The 20,813-nt window shown below is 32.2% G+C and overlaps 1 long non-coding RNA gene across 1 annotated transcript in view; it reads left to right on the top strand.

The window, feature by feature from the left end:
• Positions 1-643: 643 nt before the first annotated feature.
• The window catches only part of LOC148620458 (uncharacterized), a 31,792-nt gene continuing 11,622 nt past the window's right edge, over positions 644-20,813 (top strand). The window contains exon 1 of the long non-coding RNA XR_015921812.1: positions 644-781. This is a non-coding gene — a long non-coding RNA (uncharacterized LOC148620458). The remainder of the gene's footprint in view (positions 782-20,813) is intronic.

The raw sequence follows: 20,813 nt of genomic DNA, 5'->3' as shown, positions 1-20,813 counted from the left end.
TCACTCTTTCAAACTTAGTTAAGGTTGTATGATAACATTTTTTGGATGGCTTTTAAACAGCAAAGCTGACCTTCAGATTCTTAACAAGGCTTGATTTCGTCGTATAACAGATTTGTGTCAATAACGTAGTGTGGTCAGTTGATGATGAGTAAGATTGGAGATGGTCTTAATTATAATAGGGTCGGGGGTGCACAAGCAAAAAAATATATATGTTTACTAAGCTTGTTTCTATATTATCTTCTATGAATGAAGAAAGGCATTTAAAGTTTTGAAATATTTGAGGTGTGCTTATTATGTTTTTAGCTTGAAATCAATGTATATATGTGCTAGTTTGCACCTTTGAAAGTGTTTTCCTAAGTTCATATTGGATTTCTGTTCATGTGTTCCGAATATGTAGAGTAGGAACATTCTAATAATATACAAAATTCGAATGAGATCCAAGATGAGTATAAATGGTGCAGTTTTGATTGATTGTTGTACGTGTCATTGTGTCCGTGTCTGCATCATTAATAAACTGTACATTAAATTATATTGAGATTATTGTGTCATAAAAATGATGTTACATCTAATTTTGCTGTCAATAATAGTTTCATTTTGACATTTGTTCGAACCATGTCCTTTGTCACGTACATAGTATCATTTTGGGATGAAAACAGCTACGACCTACATACAGTTTGTGCTAAAAAGGATTGTATTTACTCAAAAAGATGTATAAATGTGTACTGTATGCACTCGGATTATGGCTAACATCTTGGTGTAGTACTAGCAGCGTGTTTTAAAGGTATTGGATTTACAATTAATGCTTATCGACTTTGCTTATTATTTTAGATATGTTTAAAATTCAATTTGTGTTTTCAGATTTCCAGCAATATTTTGTTCATTTTTTTTACTCATAAATATATTAGTCATAATATGTGGCAAAAAGTGTGAAGGAAAAGGCTTGAATTGGATTGAAAAAAAAAACATATGGAAAAAGTTAAGTTCCTTATTTCAAATGCGTCTAACGCAAAAAAAAAGTTTTCATGTCAAAAACCCATGGTGTCCTTTTGAAAATGTAACTGAATAGCAACACAAAAACCAAGCGAAAGTCAGAGACTTATATAAACAGAATAATAGTGCAGACGTACAATATTATAAGGCATTATCATACAGACTTTTAGAAAAGATTCATTTTTTTTAAATAGGCACAATTAAAATATAAATAGTATATAACATATGGATAATTTACACATTCAGACAGGCGGTACAGCTACTTTGTTTCTATCTTATGTAATAATAAGTATTACAAAATGATTTTAACTTGTATCCAATCTAAAATGATTTGAAACTAAGATGAAGATTTTGCTGCAAAAACATCTAAACGATTTTAAACCATATTTTGTTCTTCGAACATTTGTTAATGACAGCTGTTTTGTCATATCTGTAAGAATAATTATGTTTTTGTACATTTATCAGACTGTAAATACACCGGACTTAATTATTAATCAATTTAAGGGTTTTAATTGCTATAGATCTTCAGCGTATGACTTGAAATAGTGTATTTGAATCTTAATTGATATAACACACAGCTCTTTCTGGAATCTTTTTCTTTTTTTCACTGCAAACATGCCATGTAATAATCAAAATATGATAATATAAAAGAAAACCACAGATTTATAGAAGATCCAAGTCAAAAGAGCTTACAACGTGCTTGAGTTTTAACTATACATTCAAACACATTTGAACGTAAATTATGATGATAGTTTCCTGAATGTCATTAAGGCAGTAAAGATACATTATAAAAAGGGGAGATAATGCAAATTGTGGCCCATCCACGTTTGATGCTATATTTCGTGTTGCGTTGATACATTTTCTTAGATACTCGAAAAACTACTTACGTTCCCCTTATAGCAATCCGTATGAACAGTGTTTTCAGTGCAGGTCAAGATGAGTACAAAAAGTTGATTGAGAGTCAAATTTGTATTCTACAAAAATTACAATTTTCTAATAATTCATTATTTACCAGAATTAGCAACATTTATCTTTTCTGACATTTATTAAGTAGCATTTCAGATTACTCACTATCGTTTTTTGGCACATAGTTCCTTCAAACCATCAAATTAAGTAGTCACAAATATTTTTCTACTTTGACTTTTAAACATCATGTTTTTCATGAGAAAAAATATGAATGTTAATCGTCCACTTGTTGAGAAAGCCAACCAAATGTGATGAAACTAATGTAGCAGAAGATCGGTGCTTGGCACTTTTAGTTTTATTAAATGGTGGATTATTAAGGTAAGGTGATTAAATACCGTCTCATAAGTGGTGTCCTTTTAATAGCAGGTTGTGTTGGCACCAATGATCCTATTTCGATTATTTACTCTTTCTACTAAGTTATCCTATCATCATTTGTAATCATTCTTCATTTCCTATCTATCTAATTCATTATTTATTTCGAATTAATCATACAGCAGCAGCTTGCATCTTTATTATCAGAGGTAGACGTAGAAAATAATAGCAGTGATAAGACATATACTGCTACAACACTATCGAAAGAAGAAATTGTGAAAACCATAAATCTGTGCTATCCCCTTTTGGTCTCTCTACCAAGGACGATGACTGTAATTTACTGTCTATTTACTGGATTACTAAACTCCAAAAGAATCCATACAAACAACGTTTCTTAGCTTCAAAATGTACCAACAAACATCTTTCAAAACTTTTAACTTCTATACTCTCAGCTGTCAACGAGGGATTGCAGTCCTACCTCAACACTTGTTACTCCCGTAGTGGTATTAATTCAATGTGGATCCTGAAGAATTCGAAATATTTTTTTGGAGACAATCAGTTCAAGACAATTATCAGAATATAATAGAATTAAAACCTATGATTTTTCAACACTGTATACTTCTATTCCCAATACTCAGTTAAAATCACGACTTAAAAACATTATACATTGTTGTTTTTTTTCCAAAAAAGACGGTTCACCTAGATACAAATATATAGTTCTTGGCAGAGATTCCTCATTCTTTCTAAGAAATAATTCCAAATCATCTTCCAAATATACAGAAAATGTTTACAAAATGCTGGAATTTTTAATCGACAACATATTTGTTCAGTGTCGTGGACGCGTTTTTGAACAAGCGGTCGGCATTCCAATGGGAACAAATTGTTCTCCTCTACTTACTGACCTATTCTTTTACTCTTATGAGGCTGACTTTTTAGCTGATCTGATCCAAAAGAAAGAATATCGTTTAGCTAGATCCTTTAATCTCAGTTTCCTCCATATAGATAACGTATATTCTTTAAGCAATCCTAATTTGATACATCGCATCTACCCCAAAGAACTTGAGATAAAGGATACTACAGACACTGTAAAGTCAGCCTCATATCTTGACCTACACTGAGAAGTCGATGGTGAGGGAAAACTATTGACCAAACTTTACGACAAACGTGATGACTTTTCATTCAAAATTGTCAACTTTCCTTTCATCTGTGGCAACATCCCTTCAGTATTTGCGTATGGAGTGTTCATATTACAACTCATACGTCAACCAGAGCTTGCCAAGACTTCGCAGACTTTTTGTATCGCGCTAGAATTCTAACAAATAGATTTCTGGAACAGAGTTATGTTGCTACAAGATTGAAGTCATCACTGAAAAAGTTTTATGGCCGTAATCATGAACTCGTGGATCGTTACAGTGTATCCATCTGCAACATGAAAACTGATTTGTTCAACGTGTCATAGTTTTCCTTTTCTCTTTCGTCTACCCTGGACTTGATTTTCTTTATGAGCAACCCGCCGTGTGTTCTTAGAAATGCACAGGACGCTTACCCTACCGGTACACCTGCTCCATGGTCCCAGTTTTTAGTGGAGTCCGAGTTGCTCATTTGCTTTTGTTACTTTGTATGATTTTAGTTTCTCTATGTTCCTTGTTGTGTATGTCTGTTTTCCATGTCTGGTCTTTGTTCCTGGATTACATTCTTTTGATTACTGATATAACCTTGGTTCTCTTGATTACTCTTGCAATAAATTATGCAAGGTAATGTCATGCTCAGTGAAACATGTCATAAATAACATCGAGATATTGAATCAGGCTATATACTTGGCTTCATAAATCATTATGTAATGGGTTCAAATCGCTTAAAAAATTCGTTTTAAAAATTAATATGACACAAACGCAATATTTAAAGGAAAATAGACTCGTTGCATTGTGGTTTGATAAAAGCAATACAAATAAGAAATAAAACGTTAATAAAAAAAATTTTGAATAAATCATATTTATATTGTTTATTTTAATGCCGTAACGCAATTTGCAATGAAAAACGATTAGTTTCTACAGTTGAATACGTATGCTATGAACATTTAATGAAGTAGCTACGTTTATTAATAAAATTAGTAATAAATTTAGACCGAAAACTCATTGATCTATGTTTATGATTAATTATTATAAACCTTTTAATTCCTTATGGGATTAAAATTTGTTCATTATTTCATGCAAACATAAAAGTGTCAATCTGTCAGTAACAATTAACTAAACAGACATAATATTTCTTTGGTTTGGTTGTATGCATTATCAGAGAACTATTTTCAACGAATGTATTACAGAACCCATGAGTACAATATTTGTTAGTAGGATGGGTGCTATTTCTTTTAATATGACACAGGTGTAACCAGTAAGAGGACCAACTTAAGTACTTCCCCGTCTAAGAATCAGGAAAAATGTGTATTATGTGTGGCACATGAAGAAAAAATACACAGAGATTTTATTGCATTATCCAAGTATTGACACCTCATAACCTGAAGAAATTACTGTCAAAGTGTTTGTAAAGTTTGCCTTTTGAATGTATTGATAGTTCAAATTAAGTTGAATAGCACTATAGAAAAATGGCAGAAAAATTTTCCAGAACTTTTTCTTTATATAAGCAGTCAAACAATATCTACGTCACCAATGCTTCAGGACAAATCTGAATAGCTTTACCTTTTTTTTCTTGATGTATTTAAATATGTTTGACGAAAAAAAAACAAATTGAGAAAAAAGTTGTCCCACTCATTGCCTAAATTTTACACAGAATGGGACTTTACAGTGTAAATTGTACGCCTTTTACAGTTTTGCATTACTATCCTCACAATTTTCACAAAATCATGTAATATGAAAGAGTAATCAAGGAAACCAAGTTTATAGCGGTAATCGAAAGAATGTCTTCCAGGGACAAAGACCAGACATGGAAAACAGACATACACAACAAAGAACATAAAGTAACTAAAATCATACATACAAAGTAACAAAAGTAAATGAGCAACTCGGACTCCACTAAAAACTAGGAGCATGAACCAGGTGCACCGGTAGGATAAGCGTCCTCTGCTTTTCTAGAAACCCCCGCCGAGTGAAGTCCGGGGTAGACAAAACGAGGAAAGGAAAACTATGACCCGTTGAATAAATCAGTTTTCATGATGACTTCAATCTTGTAGCAACATAACCCTGTTCAAGAAGCCTATTCGTTAGAGTTCAAGGGCGATACAAAAAGTCTGCGTAGTTTCGACAAGCTCTGGCATAACGTATGAGTTGTGATATGAACACTCCATACGCAGGAGTCGAAGGGATGTTGCCATAGATGAAAGGAGATTTTACAATTCTGAATGAAAAGTCATCACGTTTCTCGTTAAGTTTGGTCAATAGTTTTCCCTTACCATCGATTTTTAAGTATTGGTCAAGATATGAGGCTGACTTCACAGTGTCTGTAGTATCCTTTATCTCAAGTTCTTTTGGGTAGATGCGATGCATCAAATTAGGATTGTTTAAAGATAATACGTCATCTATATAGCGGAAACTGAGATTAAAGGATCTAGCCAAACGATATTCTTTCTTTCTGATCAGATCAGCTATAAAGTCAGCCTCATAAGAATGAAGGAATAGGTCAGCAAGTAGAGTAGCACAATTTGTTCCCACTGGAATGCCGACCGTTTGTTGAAAAGCACGTCCACCACACTGGACAAATATGTTGTCGATTGAAAATTCCAGCATTTTGTAAACATCTTCCTCTGTATATTTGGAAGATGATTTGGAATTATTTCTTACAAAGTATGATGAATCTCTACCAAGAACTATATTTGTATCTAGGTGTACCATCTTTTTTTGGAAAAAAACAACGATTTAAAATGTTTTTAAGTCGGAATTTTAACTGAGTATTGGGAATAGAAGTATACAGTGTTGAAAAAGCATAGGTTTCAATGCTATTATATTCAGATAATTATTGTCTTCAAAAGATCTTTCGAATTTTTCAGGATCCACATTGAATTAATACCACTACGGGAGTAACAAGTGTTGTGGTAGGACTGTAGACCCTCTTTGATAGTTGTGAGTATAGAAGTTAAAAGTTTTAAAAGAGGTTTGATGGTACATGTTGCAGATCCAGCTATGAAACGTTGTTTGTATGGATTCTTGTGAAGTTTAGGAATCCAGTACAGAGACGGTAAATCACAATCATCGTCCTTGGTAGAGAGACCAAAAGAGGATAGCACAGATTTATGGTTTTCCACAATCTCTTCTTTGGAGAGAGTGGTAGCAGTATAGGTTTTATCACTGCTATTATTTTCTACGTCTACCTCTGATAATAAACATTGGATATAAAACATTTTGCAGACAAAAACAATGTTGTTTTGGGCTTTGTCTGCTGGTACGACAACATATTTGTCATGTATAGTAGACAATGTTTTTCCTACATCGCGGTCTTTGAAAACTGATGTAGCCTTGGCACTCATTGACCTACTTAAAACTTTCATTCGTTTCAAAATTAAAGACCTATATGAGGAATGACGTAAAACGATTGATTTTTATTAAAGAAAGGAAACTAGTAAACAACACCATTCTCTATTACAGTTTAACTTTCTGTTAGACTGAGACAATACTTTAATTGAGTCTTATATCATACGTTAAATTAGTCTTTCATTACATTATGTCCTTTAAAGTTTCCTTGGAAAAAAGTGGTTTATTTTACGCGATATTGCTCTAATGTTTACTTTTTACTTTCGAATTGAATTGTTTTCTTTAATAAAATTGTCGGAATAAAAGTCAATGTTAGGCCAAGTGTGTCATAGGTGAATCAGTGAATTTTTTACTCAACCCTTTCTTTGAAGGGATATCATAAATCAATGCAATCTTGGCAGCTATATCTTTATCACGATATAAGATTAATTATTGGCTCATGTAATTTAAGTAGAAAAAAAAAAGTAATAAACTGAAAAAAAAAATGAATTGTTCCGAAATTTATACCAATAATCCTGCATTGTGAAAGGTGCGGATCATTCCAAACTGACTTCTATGTATACTGTTACATGTACTGCCATATCGATATTAACAAGATAACAATAACAACAACTTTCGTATTAGTTATAACGTTAAACAAATTGGAAAGAAAATTTAATTTGACCTGTTGAAATATAAAATTTTGGTAGATAGTTCAAATTTGTACAATACTGCTTTAAATTAAACATACATGATATGATGTCTGCAAAAATCATAACTTTACATTATCTTACATCAACTACAAGTTATTGCATCTATATTGCTGAACATTATCACCCACAGAAAATGATATCGCATACAATATTATATCTGCTCCAGACAAAATGCATTAATGTAAATGCAATACCCCCATATTGGTAATTCAATAAGTCTTTTGTTGTACAATATATTTAGCACAACTTAACAAAAGTAGGTTTAATGCGTTTTACGCTTTATATGAAAAATGGTAATTTTTTGCACGATTAATTCTAGTTGCTTTATATGGTGAACATTTAGGTCCATACATATACATTATATATCATATCAAGATGATTACAACTGCTGAAACGTGTAACGTTCCCTATCCCGCGCACACGAAGCACACGAAAAACGATCCAACGAAACACGCACACGAAGCACACGATACACGAAAGCCACACGAAACACGTTGCGCGAAGTCCGATAAACGAATGATCGTGTCCGCCGGAAATATTCTTCTCAGTAATTGGTATATTTCGAAATCTACCTTTACGACAGACGTGATGACTTTTCATTCAGAATTGTCAACTTTCCTTTCATCCTTTCATCTGTGGCAACATCCCTTCAGCACCTGCGTATGGAGTGTTCATATCACAACTCATACGTTATGCCAGAGCTTGCCAAAACTACCCAGACTTTTTGTATCGCACTAGAACTCTAACAAATAGGCTTCTTGAACAGAGTTATGTTGCTACATTATTGAAGTCATCACTACAGAAGTTCTATGGTCGTCATCATGAACTCGTGGATCGTTATGTTGTATCCATCTGCAACATGCAAACTGATTTATTCAACGGGTCATAGCAACTCGGCGGGTGTTTTTAGAAAAGCAGAGGACGCTTACCCTACCGGTGCATCTGGTCCATACTCCCACTTTTTAGTGCAGTCCAAGTTGCTCATTTGCTTTTGTTACTTTGTATGATGATTTTAGTTACTGTATGTTCTGTGTTGTGTATGTCTGTTTTCCATGTCCGGTCTTTGTCCCTGGATTACATTCGCTTGATTGCCGTTATAACCTTGGTTCCCTTGATTACTCTTGCAAAACGAAACCACTGATAATTCATGGTATACAGTGTACATGTTTGTCGTATTTTTTTTTATCTTACATGTAATTTTACATTATGTGCATTATTCTTTAATTAATACATTCGATATACACAATTTCTAAATGTCTATCATTATTTTGATATAAAATGACGTTAATTTCCGTTGTAGATCGTATATTGCGAAACATTGTCATTGGTTTGGAAGTATGAAAATGATGAGTTTTTTTTTTTAAATTGAAGAAAAATTGAGGAAAAAATAGTTGATAAAGTGGTTTTACGATACAATCATGTTGCTTTGAATATAAAATAAATAGCACCATTTTTATGTGTACAACATGTCCATATTTGTTGTATATGGATTATTGGGAACACATTTTCCTTCTTCCAGGAGAATGAAATACCAAATTTCATAAAGTATTGGTAAAAGCACTCTATTTTGAAATAATTCAGCTATTTCAGGTAATGCTATACCATCTTATTGGTCTAAAAAGAATACTGCATTGCATTTTTATTATACATGGTATATTGCAAAAACACTTTGACTGGTCTAAAAGTATTTAAATTTTGATATTTAAATAAATATAGTCAATTTTAAGATAAAAGAAAACGTTTTTGATTATTTCTCTTAATATAAAAAGAAAGTATTTTTTATAATTTTTATGTGAAAAAAAAATTGTTGTATATAGATCATTGGAACACATTTTCCTTATTCCAAGAGAATAAAAACACCCAAATTTCATAAAGTATTGCAAAAAGCAATTTTTTTTTATATAATTGAGCTATTTTACCTAATGCGATAACATTTTATTGGACTAAACAAGAGAATATTACATTGTTGATATGAAAAAATGTGCATTTTATTTTACATGGTACATTGCAAAGACATTTTCATTAGTCTCTGAATATGAAAATATTAAAATTTCAAAAACTTAGGGTAAAAGTTACTCAACATTTAGACAAGTTTTTGACAAATGCAATTCCATCTAATTACTCTAGATTTGAAAAGAAAATAATTTTCATATACAAAATGTCCATGTCTGTTGTATATGGATCATTGGGAATACATTTTTCTTGTTCCAGGAGAATAAAAATACCCAAATTCCATAAAGTATTGGTAAAAAGCACTTTATTTTGAAACAAAATTAGCTATTTTAACTAATGGTATACCATCTTATTGGTCTAAAAAAGAGAATACTGCATTGTTGATATAAAAAATGTCCATTTTTATTATACATGGTACATTGCGAAAACATTTTGACTGGTCTAAAAGTATTAAAACTTCGAAATTTCAATAAATATGATATACTCAATTTGAAGATAAAAGAGTATTTTTTGCTTATGCGATACCATCTTATTGGTCGAAAAAAGGAAGTAAAGCATTGTTGATATGAATAATGTCCATTATATTATACATGGTACATTGCAAAAACATTTTCATCAGTCTCCTAGTATGAAAATATTGAATTTCATAACATTAGGGTAAGATATACCCAACTTCTAGATAATAGACAGGTTTTTGACAAATGCGATACCATCTAATTGCACTAAATATAAAAAAGAAAGTAATTTGTATATGAAATATGTCCATATCTGTTATATATGAATCATTGGGAAAATTTTCCTTGTTCCAGGAGAATATAAATACCCAAATGCCATAAAGTATTGATAAAAAGTACTCTTTTTTTTCAAAATAATTTAGCTATTTTAGCTAATGCGATACCATCTTATTTTTCTTAAAAAGAAAACATTGCATTGTTGATATGAGAAGTGTCCATTTTTAGTATACATAGTACATTGCCAAAATATTTTGATTGGTCTTGGAATAAAAAAACATTAAAATTTCATAAAATTGGGGTATAATATACTCAAAATGTACATAATAGAGTGTTTTTGACAGATGCAATACCACCTAATTGCTCTAAATATGAAAAGAAAGTATCTGTTTGTCAAAAATATCCATATTTTTGTAGATAATTGTGAACACATCTTCCTTTGTTTCAGGAGAATAAAATACCAAAATTTCATAAAGTTTTGGTAAAAAGCACTCTTTTTTTAAATAATGCAGCTTTTTTTACTAATGGGATACCATTTTATTGGTCTAAAACAGAAAATACTGCTTTGTTGTTATGAAAAACGTTCATTTTTATTATACATGGTACATTGCGAATACATTTTGACCGGTTTCCAAGTATTCAAATTTAGAAATTTCAATGAGTTTGGGTAAAATATTCTCAATTTTAACATAAAAGAGTATTTTTTTTACCTATACGATACCATCTTCTTGCTCTAAATATGAAGAGAAACTAAGTTTCCTGTAAAAAATGTAAATATTTGTTGTTTATGGATCATTGAGAAAACATTTTCGTAAAAGGCAACTAAATAGTGATCAGAACCTTAGCCAGGGGCTACGGTGTTCTGCCCACAGAGCAACTGGAATGTGTGTCCCAGGTGGTGAAATGGGAGTGTTGGGAAAGATGCCACGTTCCTTGCACGTTAAAGAAACCTACTGTGGTATTCTCCCGGAGTAGGAACCATAGGGCTCCGCCCCATGAGGCTAAATTGCCCGACCCTACCCACCTCTCCCTATTTCCAGTGGCAATCAAAACTGTGAAAAATGTCCATATTTGTTGTATATGGATCATTGTGAACACATTTTCCTTGTTCCAGGAGAACAAAAATGCCGAAATTTCATGAAGTATTGGTAAAAAGCAACCTACTTTGAAATAATTTAGATATTGCGGTACCATTTTATTTCTGTAAAAGAGAAAATATTGCATTGTTGATATGAAAAGTGTCCATTGCATTATACATGGTACATTGCAAAGAGTAATCAAGGGAACCAAGGTTATAGCGGTAATCAAAAGAATGTATTCCAGGGACAAAGACCATACATCAAAAACAGACATACATAACAAAGAACATAAAGTAACTAAAATCATACATACAAAGTAACAGAAGTAAATGAGCAACTCGAACTTGGAGCATGGACCAGGTGTACCGGTAGGGTAAGCGTCCTCTGCTTGTCTAGAAACACAAAAACATTTCGACTGGACTGGGAATATGAAAAAAATTGAAAGTACATGAAATTTAGATAAGAGAGGATTTTTTGCTTAAGCGATACCATCCCATTACTCTAAATGTGAAAAGAAAGTAATTGTTATGTGAAAAAAATCCATATGTATATTTAGAAACACATTGTCCTTGTTCTTGGAGAACGAAGATACCAAAATATAATAAAATATTGGTAAAAAGTATTCGGGTTTTTTTTTAAAATAATTAAGCTATTTCAACCATGCAATGCAATACCATCCTGGTAAAAAATAACATTACATTGTTGATATGAAATATGACCTTTTTTATTATACATGGTACATTTGACAAACATTTTCACTGGTCTGGGAGTATGAAAATATTGAAATTTCTTAAAGTTCGGGTAATATATACTCAATTTTTATTCTCAAAAGACAAACTATTTCCACTAGGGAATGATCGTCATGAAATCATAAATCAGTTATAGTTCGGAACATTTTTTCCCGATCATTCCGGAAGGCCATTCAAATATTTACAGTATTTAATTAACCAATTAATTCCTACAAGTATTGTTTCCTGACACAATATTGTCTTTCAATGTAAAAGGAATATTGATTTTGGAGTTGTAACCTTACGTTCTGGGCGGAGAAGCAATTGAGTTGCAGGTGGTAGAATAGAATACCCCTGTCATGCTACATGCTGGGGTCGTCAGGCAATAATTCGGAAAATCTGATCGCAAACCATAATGATGCAACATGTTGGAAAATATGCCATATTTCTCGCACGTCAAAAAACCCTGCTGTGTTATTCAATAGAAGTATAAGTATTTAGGATAAATGCCCGACGCTATCCCCTCTCCCTATTTCCAGGAGTAATCAAAATTCGTCGATCCTATTATACTTGTTTCCTATCCCATTTTTCATTTCATCATCATTCCATGTTCATTCTATTATCCTTTTCGTGTTCATCGTCCGGATATAGCTGCAATATTGCTGCTTGTGAGATAAACAAAACCAATCAATCAATCAATCTGTTTTACTATGGTATTCTTTAAGATTATGTCATTGAAGAAATCTAGGCAGTCAGCCTATGAAATACTATGCGACAAAGAGAACGTTTTATTGCACCATTCATATATTAATCCATGTTTATTTATTTCAATATAATGCAAACCTTAAAAGTTATAATAACTTAATTATGTAGCAGTCATTCTCAAAATCGGACAGAAGGTGGTTCATGCATGTCAAAAACCCAACAAATTTCAGTTTTATTTCTTGTTCTAGAACATTTACTGGTCACATAACCAGTCTAAGTTTTTCATTTTATTGTTGTGCTTTAAAAAAAGATATAAATTGTACATGAAATTGGCATTTTGCAAGAGTTACCGTTCTTGAATTGGTTTCATTTGGTTGATTTCGGTGAGAGATGAAAAAAGTGCAGATATGAATGCAGAAATGATTATCATTATATAAAACTATAGCATATGTGTAGACTGACAAAAAAGCATTGTTTGTTTGCTGTTTTTTTCTGAACAAGAAACACTTAACCATTGGCACTGTCTGAATTTTATGTGGATTGGTATTTAACATGACAAACATTCACGCTTTATGTGTGTTCTTGTGTGTTATTAATACGGAATTGAAAAAGTGCCTTCAGTAGGTTAATTTCTATAACAAAGTAGAATAGAGACATGAATCTTGTTAACACAAACTTAAAGTATGTCATTAATTATCTTTTTATTTGTATTTGACTGATATTTTTGTTCAAAATCGGAGAAACGGTATTAAAGCTTTATACTTAACGAATATTCTTTAGATTAGCTTATCTAAATTGAAAAATTGCATTGTGACGTATGTAAAAATGGGTTAAATTTATGTATGACGTTGAAAAGAAAAAACATTAAATGTCTATGGCGTTGGTCTTGTGTTTATCAGTTTTTATTATGGCTGTGGTGTAAAGAGTTTTTAGGCACGTCATATTATAATGGTAAATAACTGCATACACATTGTTGATATTTGTTAGAACCGCAATTAATCTAGGATTTAATTTATATTCAAACATTGCCTGGTATTTGATATTATCAACTGAATATCATGGCTTGTGAACTACAACTACATGTTTATGAGCTATGGTATTAAATTCACTTTCAATTGTATTTAAAGTTCTGACGAGAAACTATTGTTTTCATGACATTTCCCCCATATAGTAGTTTAAAATCTGTGCAGATCACTTCAATAGCTACACTTCCATGGTTTAATTGTAATTGAAAAGTGATTGATTATTACAGCATTGATTATAAGCTATAATCGGTTAAATTACGATAAATGGTGAATAAACTTTAATAATAGAACCTATAGTTCTTTTGATTACACGTTATGGTGTAACGGAGAACAATGGATTAAAGTAACTTATTTTAACATTTACACATTTACGTAAAAATAGTTTATAAACCGGTATGAGACAATATTTTGGGGATTTTTGTGATAGTTCATTAAATAAAGTATGCATGACATGCAAGTAAATATAATGTAGTCAACAATAATTGATTTTTCCCTTAACATATACTAGTTCAATGTTTTTCATTTACAACAACTGAAGATATTTATTGAAGTGAGGTTATGTCAATTTATATGACAGACTTAGGCCTGTAATATGTTTTTCTCTTAATGCTACATACCGATATAAAATATATCATATCGGTTTACAATATATAAAATTACTGAATCGTAGTTGAATGATTAGGTAATACATTGGACATATGACTAGTGGGACAGGAAAATAGTAACTGGGACGTCAGCAGCATAAGACTGTGAACATTTACAGTAGAGTAGGAGACTAGAACTTCTTTCTTTTGATATATTTTATAACTTAAACATACTTACCTTCTTTGAATTCGTTGATCGTTACAGTGTGTCCATCTACACCATGAAAACTGATTTTTTCAAAATGTCATAGTTTTTCGTTCCTCTTTCTTCAACCCGGGCCTAACTTTTTATGAGCCATACGACGGGTGTTTCTAGAAAAGCAGAGGACGATTATCCTACCGGTGCACCTGGTAAGACCAGATTTTAGTGGAGTCCGAATTGCTCATTTTGTATGTATTAGTTTAGTTTATGTTTTTTGTTATGTTGGTCTGTTTTCAAAACTGGTCTTTGTCCCTGAATTACATTCTTTTGATATCCGCTAAGATCTAGATTTCCTTGATTACTCTTGGAATACAACAATTGGATTCTCTATTTCTCTTGATGATCGTACAAAATATTTGCGAGATTCGTTGCAACCTTAACTTCATAGTTGTGTGTTTCAAGTTTTTTTTTATACGATATAGGTCAATTGTAGTTCATATATACAAATTTTAATATATATGGAGGCTTCAGTTTAAACAATTTTTGATAGAAGCTACCTTATTGAACCAAATTCCGCACTCTCTCTCCGAGTTTTGTCAAAAATTTTAAATAAGAATTTTTCTCTAGTCTTTTCTACAAAGGCAGCAAATCAAAGCATTTGATAGTGCAAACATTAGGAAAAATTAATTGTGTATAAAGAGAATAATTATAAATGTTATTTTTAGCAAAACTATGAAAAGGTGAGCGTTATCAAGCAACAACGTCCATATCGTATAATCTAAATTGGTATTTTGCAACGCCTAACTACGGAACTTCTTCAATTGGTTATCCCAATGCACTAAAATTACAAATGGCACAATCCACTGACAGTTGACAGTAAAGATCCGCATTAAAAAATGATGATTTCATATTATAAAATAAACTAAATATTGGGAAATCATTTCTGGTGATTTTAAATTAAGTTATATGAACTGGTTTATGTTGCTACAAGATTGAAGTCATCACTACAGAAGTTTGATGGTCGTCATCATGAACTCGTGGATCGTTATGGTGTATCCATCTGCACCATGAAAGCTAATTTATTCAATGGGTCATAGTTTTCCATTCCTCTTTCGTCTACCCCGGACTTGACTTTTTATGAGCAACTCGGCGGGTGTTTCTAGAAAAGCAGAGGACGCTTACCCTACTCTGTGCACCTGGTCCATGCTCCCAATGTTTAGTGGAGTCCGAGTTGCTCATTTGCTTTTGTTACATTGTATGTATGATTTTAGTTACTTTATGTTTTTTGTTGTGTATGTTTGTTTTTTTTTCACGTCTGGACTTTGTCCCTGAATTACATTTTTTTGATTGCCGCTATAACCTTGGTTCCCTTGATTACTCTTTCAAAAATCTTTCCATATTTTCTGAGCCTACACATCCATTTAACGGATGAAATGAATCACAACAAGAATGCTATTTTGAACTAAACAATGGCAGGAAACGTTTAAAAGTTGAGGAGAACCTAATTTTCCCACCTGGTGGTCTATTTTTATTTTCATTAAAACATATTGTTTGTCTATTAGCAATTAGTAAACACAACTCGCGTAGGCTGCTAACAATACTATCTGTTATGATTTTCAAGTGTTAGGGTAAAAAACCAAATAAAATACAAAAAGACAAAACCCAAACGCACAAACACAAGTACAAAATGTCAATGACCTAACAAGGAAAATTACCCCAATAGTGTAGGATTTGGAGTAAGGTTCCTGACGTCAATATTCTATCTATTTTGATTTTCAAGTGCTAAGTTAATCATAATAATAATAATAAAACAATATCGATGACTTCAAAGTAAAATTAATAAAAAAAAGTGAATCCTCATAAAATTTTGACGTCAACAATCCAAAATGGAAGTAGAAACACACCTCTGCTATGGGGACGTTTCTATGTCTAGTCATCAGAAAAAATATCAATTGAATGTTTTGTTTCTGTATATCATGGTTTACAGTTTTAAGTTAAGGTTAAAATTGACAAAATACGTCATTGTTGCGTTCCATGTGCGATAACTCATTACACATTTCAGATACCATGAGGAATTTTGTAGGCCAACTCATCAGGTGTTTCAATAATTCCAAGTGTTTTTCCATATATAACTAAAAACAACAACGAAATACAAGATTATAACTTTTGTCATTTTTACTATTTAAAGGACAAACAATCGGATAAAGAGTCACACACACACTGGACCTAGGGCTAGTTATAGGGATCATTGAAAATTGAAATTTTCTCTCTGTTATTGAATGATAAGCTATAAATCACTTGTGTTTTCCAAGGGCATTAAACAGAAAACAGTCATCTTGAAACCTCGACAAAATGGAGATTTTAGTAGAAAAGAATGTAATGCAGGACACAGACCAGACATGGAAAACAGACATACACAACAAAGAACATAAAGTAACTAAATCATACATACAAAGTAACAAAAGCATGAGCAACTCGGACTCCACTAAAACCTGGGAGCATGGACCAGGTGCACCGAGTAGGGTAAGCGTCCTCTGCTTTTCTTAAAACACCCGCCGAGTTGCTCATAAAAAGTCAAGTCCGGGGTAGAAAACGAGGAAAGGAAAACTATGATCCGTTGAATAAATCAGTTTTCATGGTGCAGAAGGATTCATTGAAACAATTCACGAGTTCATGATGACGACCGTAAAACTTCTGTAGTGATGACTTCAATCTTGAAGTAACATAATCCTGTTCCAGAAGCCTATTTGTTAGAGTTCTAGCACGATACAAAAAGTCTGTGTAGTTTTGGCAAGCTTTGGCATAACGTATGAGTTGTAATATGAACATTCCATAGGCAGGTGCTGAAGGGATGTTGCCACAGATGAAAGAAAAGTTGACAATTCTGAATGAAAAGTCATGACGATTGTCGTAAAGTTTGGTCAATAGTTTTCCTTTACCATCGATTTTTAAGTGTGGGTCAAGATATGAGGTTAAACGATTATACGTCATCTATACAGCGGAAACTGAGATTAAAGGATGTAGCTAAACGAATTTTTTTTTCTTTCGGATCAGATGAGCTATAAAGTCAGCATCATAAGAGTTGAATAGGTCAGCAAGTAAACGAGCACAATTTGTTCCCATTGGAATCCGACCGTTTGTTGAAAAACACGTTCACCACACTGGACAAATATGTTGTCGATTAAAAATTCCAGCATTTTGTAAACATCTTCTTCTGTATAACTTAACTTTGAATTATGTTTTACTAAATTGTACTTTTCCTGTTTAATTTCATTTGATTTCCACAAATAAAGTGCATTTAATACAAGAAATAGGTTCTATATATTTAGATAAATTCGTATGCATGTGACTTCTGGTTACCTTAATCCGCGCATGTGCTGTAAGGGTCGCTTCTTAAATAACAAATTTGATTGCAATCGAAAGTAGTTATTCAACGGTTAAGAAGACCGATGGACTCAAGCCGTAAAAAAAGTTCGAATATCTGAAAGTATTTTATTCGTGGGTACAAATTTTCGTGGTTTAGGGGAAAATTATCAGTTCGTGGATTCTTGAATTCGTTGATTTGACAACTCTATCATACAAACAGATGGAACATTTCCGTTTCGTTTGGAACCAAATTTCGTGGTTTACCAAAGTATTTTTAACCCAGGTGAATGTCCTGTCGGCAATCTTCGGAAGTAATGGCGAAACATAATTATATCAGAGCTATCGATCTTCTCTGATTAAAAAAAAAAACGTTGTTTTTACAATATTCTGTAGGTATTATCGACATTTATTTCTTCAATTGCATTACTACAAACTTATTTCATTGAATCAGCAAAATTCAGCAGAATCAAATTGAACAAATTTGGCAACTAATGCAGCTTTAAATCAACAATTTGTACATTTGCTACAACTGACGTCCAGTACTTGAAGTTTGTTTATTAAGGATGAAATGTACAGATAACTATTTTGACATTAATGAACTGCCTCATTTGCGTCATTGCGTTTCCTTTTTACGCTGTATATAACATCAATTTCGAATGTCATTATTGTTTTTAGATAGTATAAGAAAACGTGACTTATTCCTTTTTTTCAAAGCATAAATTTCCTTGACTCAGTTTTACTTTATATTTGAAGTAATTACACTCCGAAGGTCTAATTGATGTAGAACACCGGAAACTCCTTTTTAAAGGTACTTATACTGATAACAGGTATTATCTGTGAATTATTGTTAGTAAGAAAACTTTGATTTCGGTGACGACCTTCAAAACTGGCGTAATTGTATTGTCATCCGATTTGTAGACTTATTTATAATTAATTTTTAAATATCATTATTCATGATCAATTAGTTAAAATTTTCTATTAAAACAGGCTTTTGTTGTAGAACCTCGAGTTTGAGGAGTTCACGGCTAAACCATCTGTCTGTTCTTGCAAAAAATTAAAAGATCTTCTGAAGACCCTCAATTCAAGATTATAACATTAGACCTATGATAGCACTTTATACTATTGTTCCTCATACTCAGTTAAAATTCCGACTCAAAAACATTATACATCGTTGTTTCCCCAACCAAGATGGTACACCAAGATACAAATATATAGTTCTTGGTAGAGATTCCTTATACTTTGTGAAATATAATTCCAAATCATCTTCAAAATATCCAGAAGATGTTTTCAAAATGTTGGAATATTTGATCGACAACATATTTGTCCAGTATATTGGACGAGTTTTTCATCAAACGGTCAGCATACCAATGGGAACAAATTGTGCTCCTCTACTTGCTGACCTATTCCTTCACTCTCATGAGGCTGACTTTATAACTCATCTGATCCGAAAGAAAGAATAACGTTTAGCTACATCCTTTAATCTCAGTTTCCGCTGTATAAATGACGTATAATCGTTTAGCCTCATATCTTGACCCACACTTAAAGATCGATGGTAAAGGGAAACGACTAATATTTTCGATAAACGTGATGACTTTTCATTTAGAATTGTCAACTTTCCTTTTGTCCTTAGCAACATCCCTTCAAGACTGAGGTATGGAGTTCAAATATCACAACGCATACGTTATGACTGAGCTTGCCGTAAACTTTTTGAATCGGCTAGACTATTTCCAAGTAGGCTTCTGGAACAGGGTTATGTTGCTACAATATTGAAATCATCACTACAGAGGTTTTATTTCCGTGATGCAGGGGCGGGTCATTCTGAAGGAGTTTATTCCGATTCAGAAGATTTTTTAATTTTTTTTTCAAATAATCTGATCATGTAATGTTTACACTAGTTTTGCAACATGTTTCCCCGATAAAAAATTGAATTTTTAGATCTAATTGTATTTTATGGTCCCTGAATAAAGCTATATCCAACCTGAGTATCCCATCTAATTTTTCCACTCAGTCAAGAATAGCGGTATTTGGCTTAATCATAGGCACTAAATGAAACCAAAATGGAAAAATAATCAATGATATCTTTATTGATAAGTTGTGTAGTGTATGAAACAGTACTCGGCGAACAATTTCTAAAAAACTACTAGAATTTTCATTTTTATTGTGTGTGAGCTTTGTTTTGTTTTGTGTTGTTTCATTTTCTTTTTGTTTTATTACTTATCTATCATTTCGAATAGAGAGGTTTTTGTACCTTTGGTATTGAATGGACAACTGTATTAATATTAACATAACTAATTAATAATGGTTATACAAATGAATAACTGAGAAAAAAAATCAAAGTTGAGTAGTAAATGAGTACTTTACAAGTTTAACAAGTGTGGTCTTTTTTGCAAGATATTCGAGACATGAAGACATAAAACAGCCTAAATATGTTGTTCATAGTTTTGTAGTTTTAAAACGAAAGATTTTCGTTGTTTTGCTTTAAAACAGGCATCATGATTATACTAAGATTCATTTCATAGTGTCTGCCCATTAAGTGTAAGTGTTTGTAAGAATCTAGCAAAATGGGAAAAATCAGAAACATGCATGTCAAAACTCAGTCGTTCTGCATGACAATGAAACATCAAGCAAGGATATTTTCTCTATTTGGAAAGACCATCATTAGATCTCTGAATCACTGATTTTACGTAGAATTTTTTCAATAGAATTTAAGAAAAATAATGTTTTTGGCAGAGTTATATACCTTTGATATATTGATTTTCAGTGCATTTCAATGAAATTGTCATTCAATAGTCCAACACGATATGGAACATCTTGTCTGTTTTCCTGTTTCTGATGGTGCTAATAGTCAAATTACACTATCAAAACGATGGTATTTTTGTTCATACCATGTATCACCGACTGCCTGATTCTTGCAGGGACTGACACTTAATATTTGTCATGTCTATAGTCTAACCTGACCAGGCCAAAACATGTATCATAAATATTAATTTAACATCTCTATT

This window comes from Perna viridis, chromosome 4 (genome assembly GCF_037379345.1).
Source record: "Perna viridis isolate PV_CMFRI_1.1 ecotype Kerala chromosome 4, ASM3737934v1, whole genome shotgun sequence".
NCBI classification, from domain to species: Eukaryota; Metazoa; Mollusca; class Bivalvia; order Mytilida; family Mytilidae; genus Perna; species Perna viridis.
The sequence above is the reverse complement of the archived record's forward strand: the minus strand, read 5'-3'. Positions and strand labels throughout refer to the sequence as shown.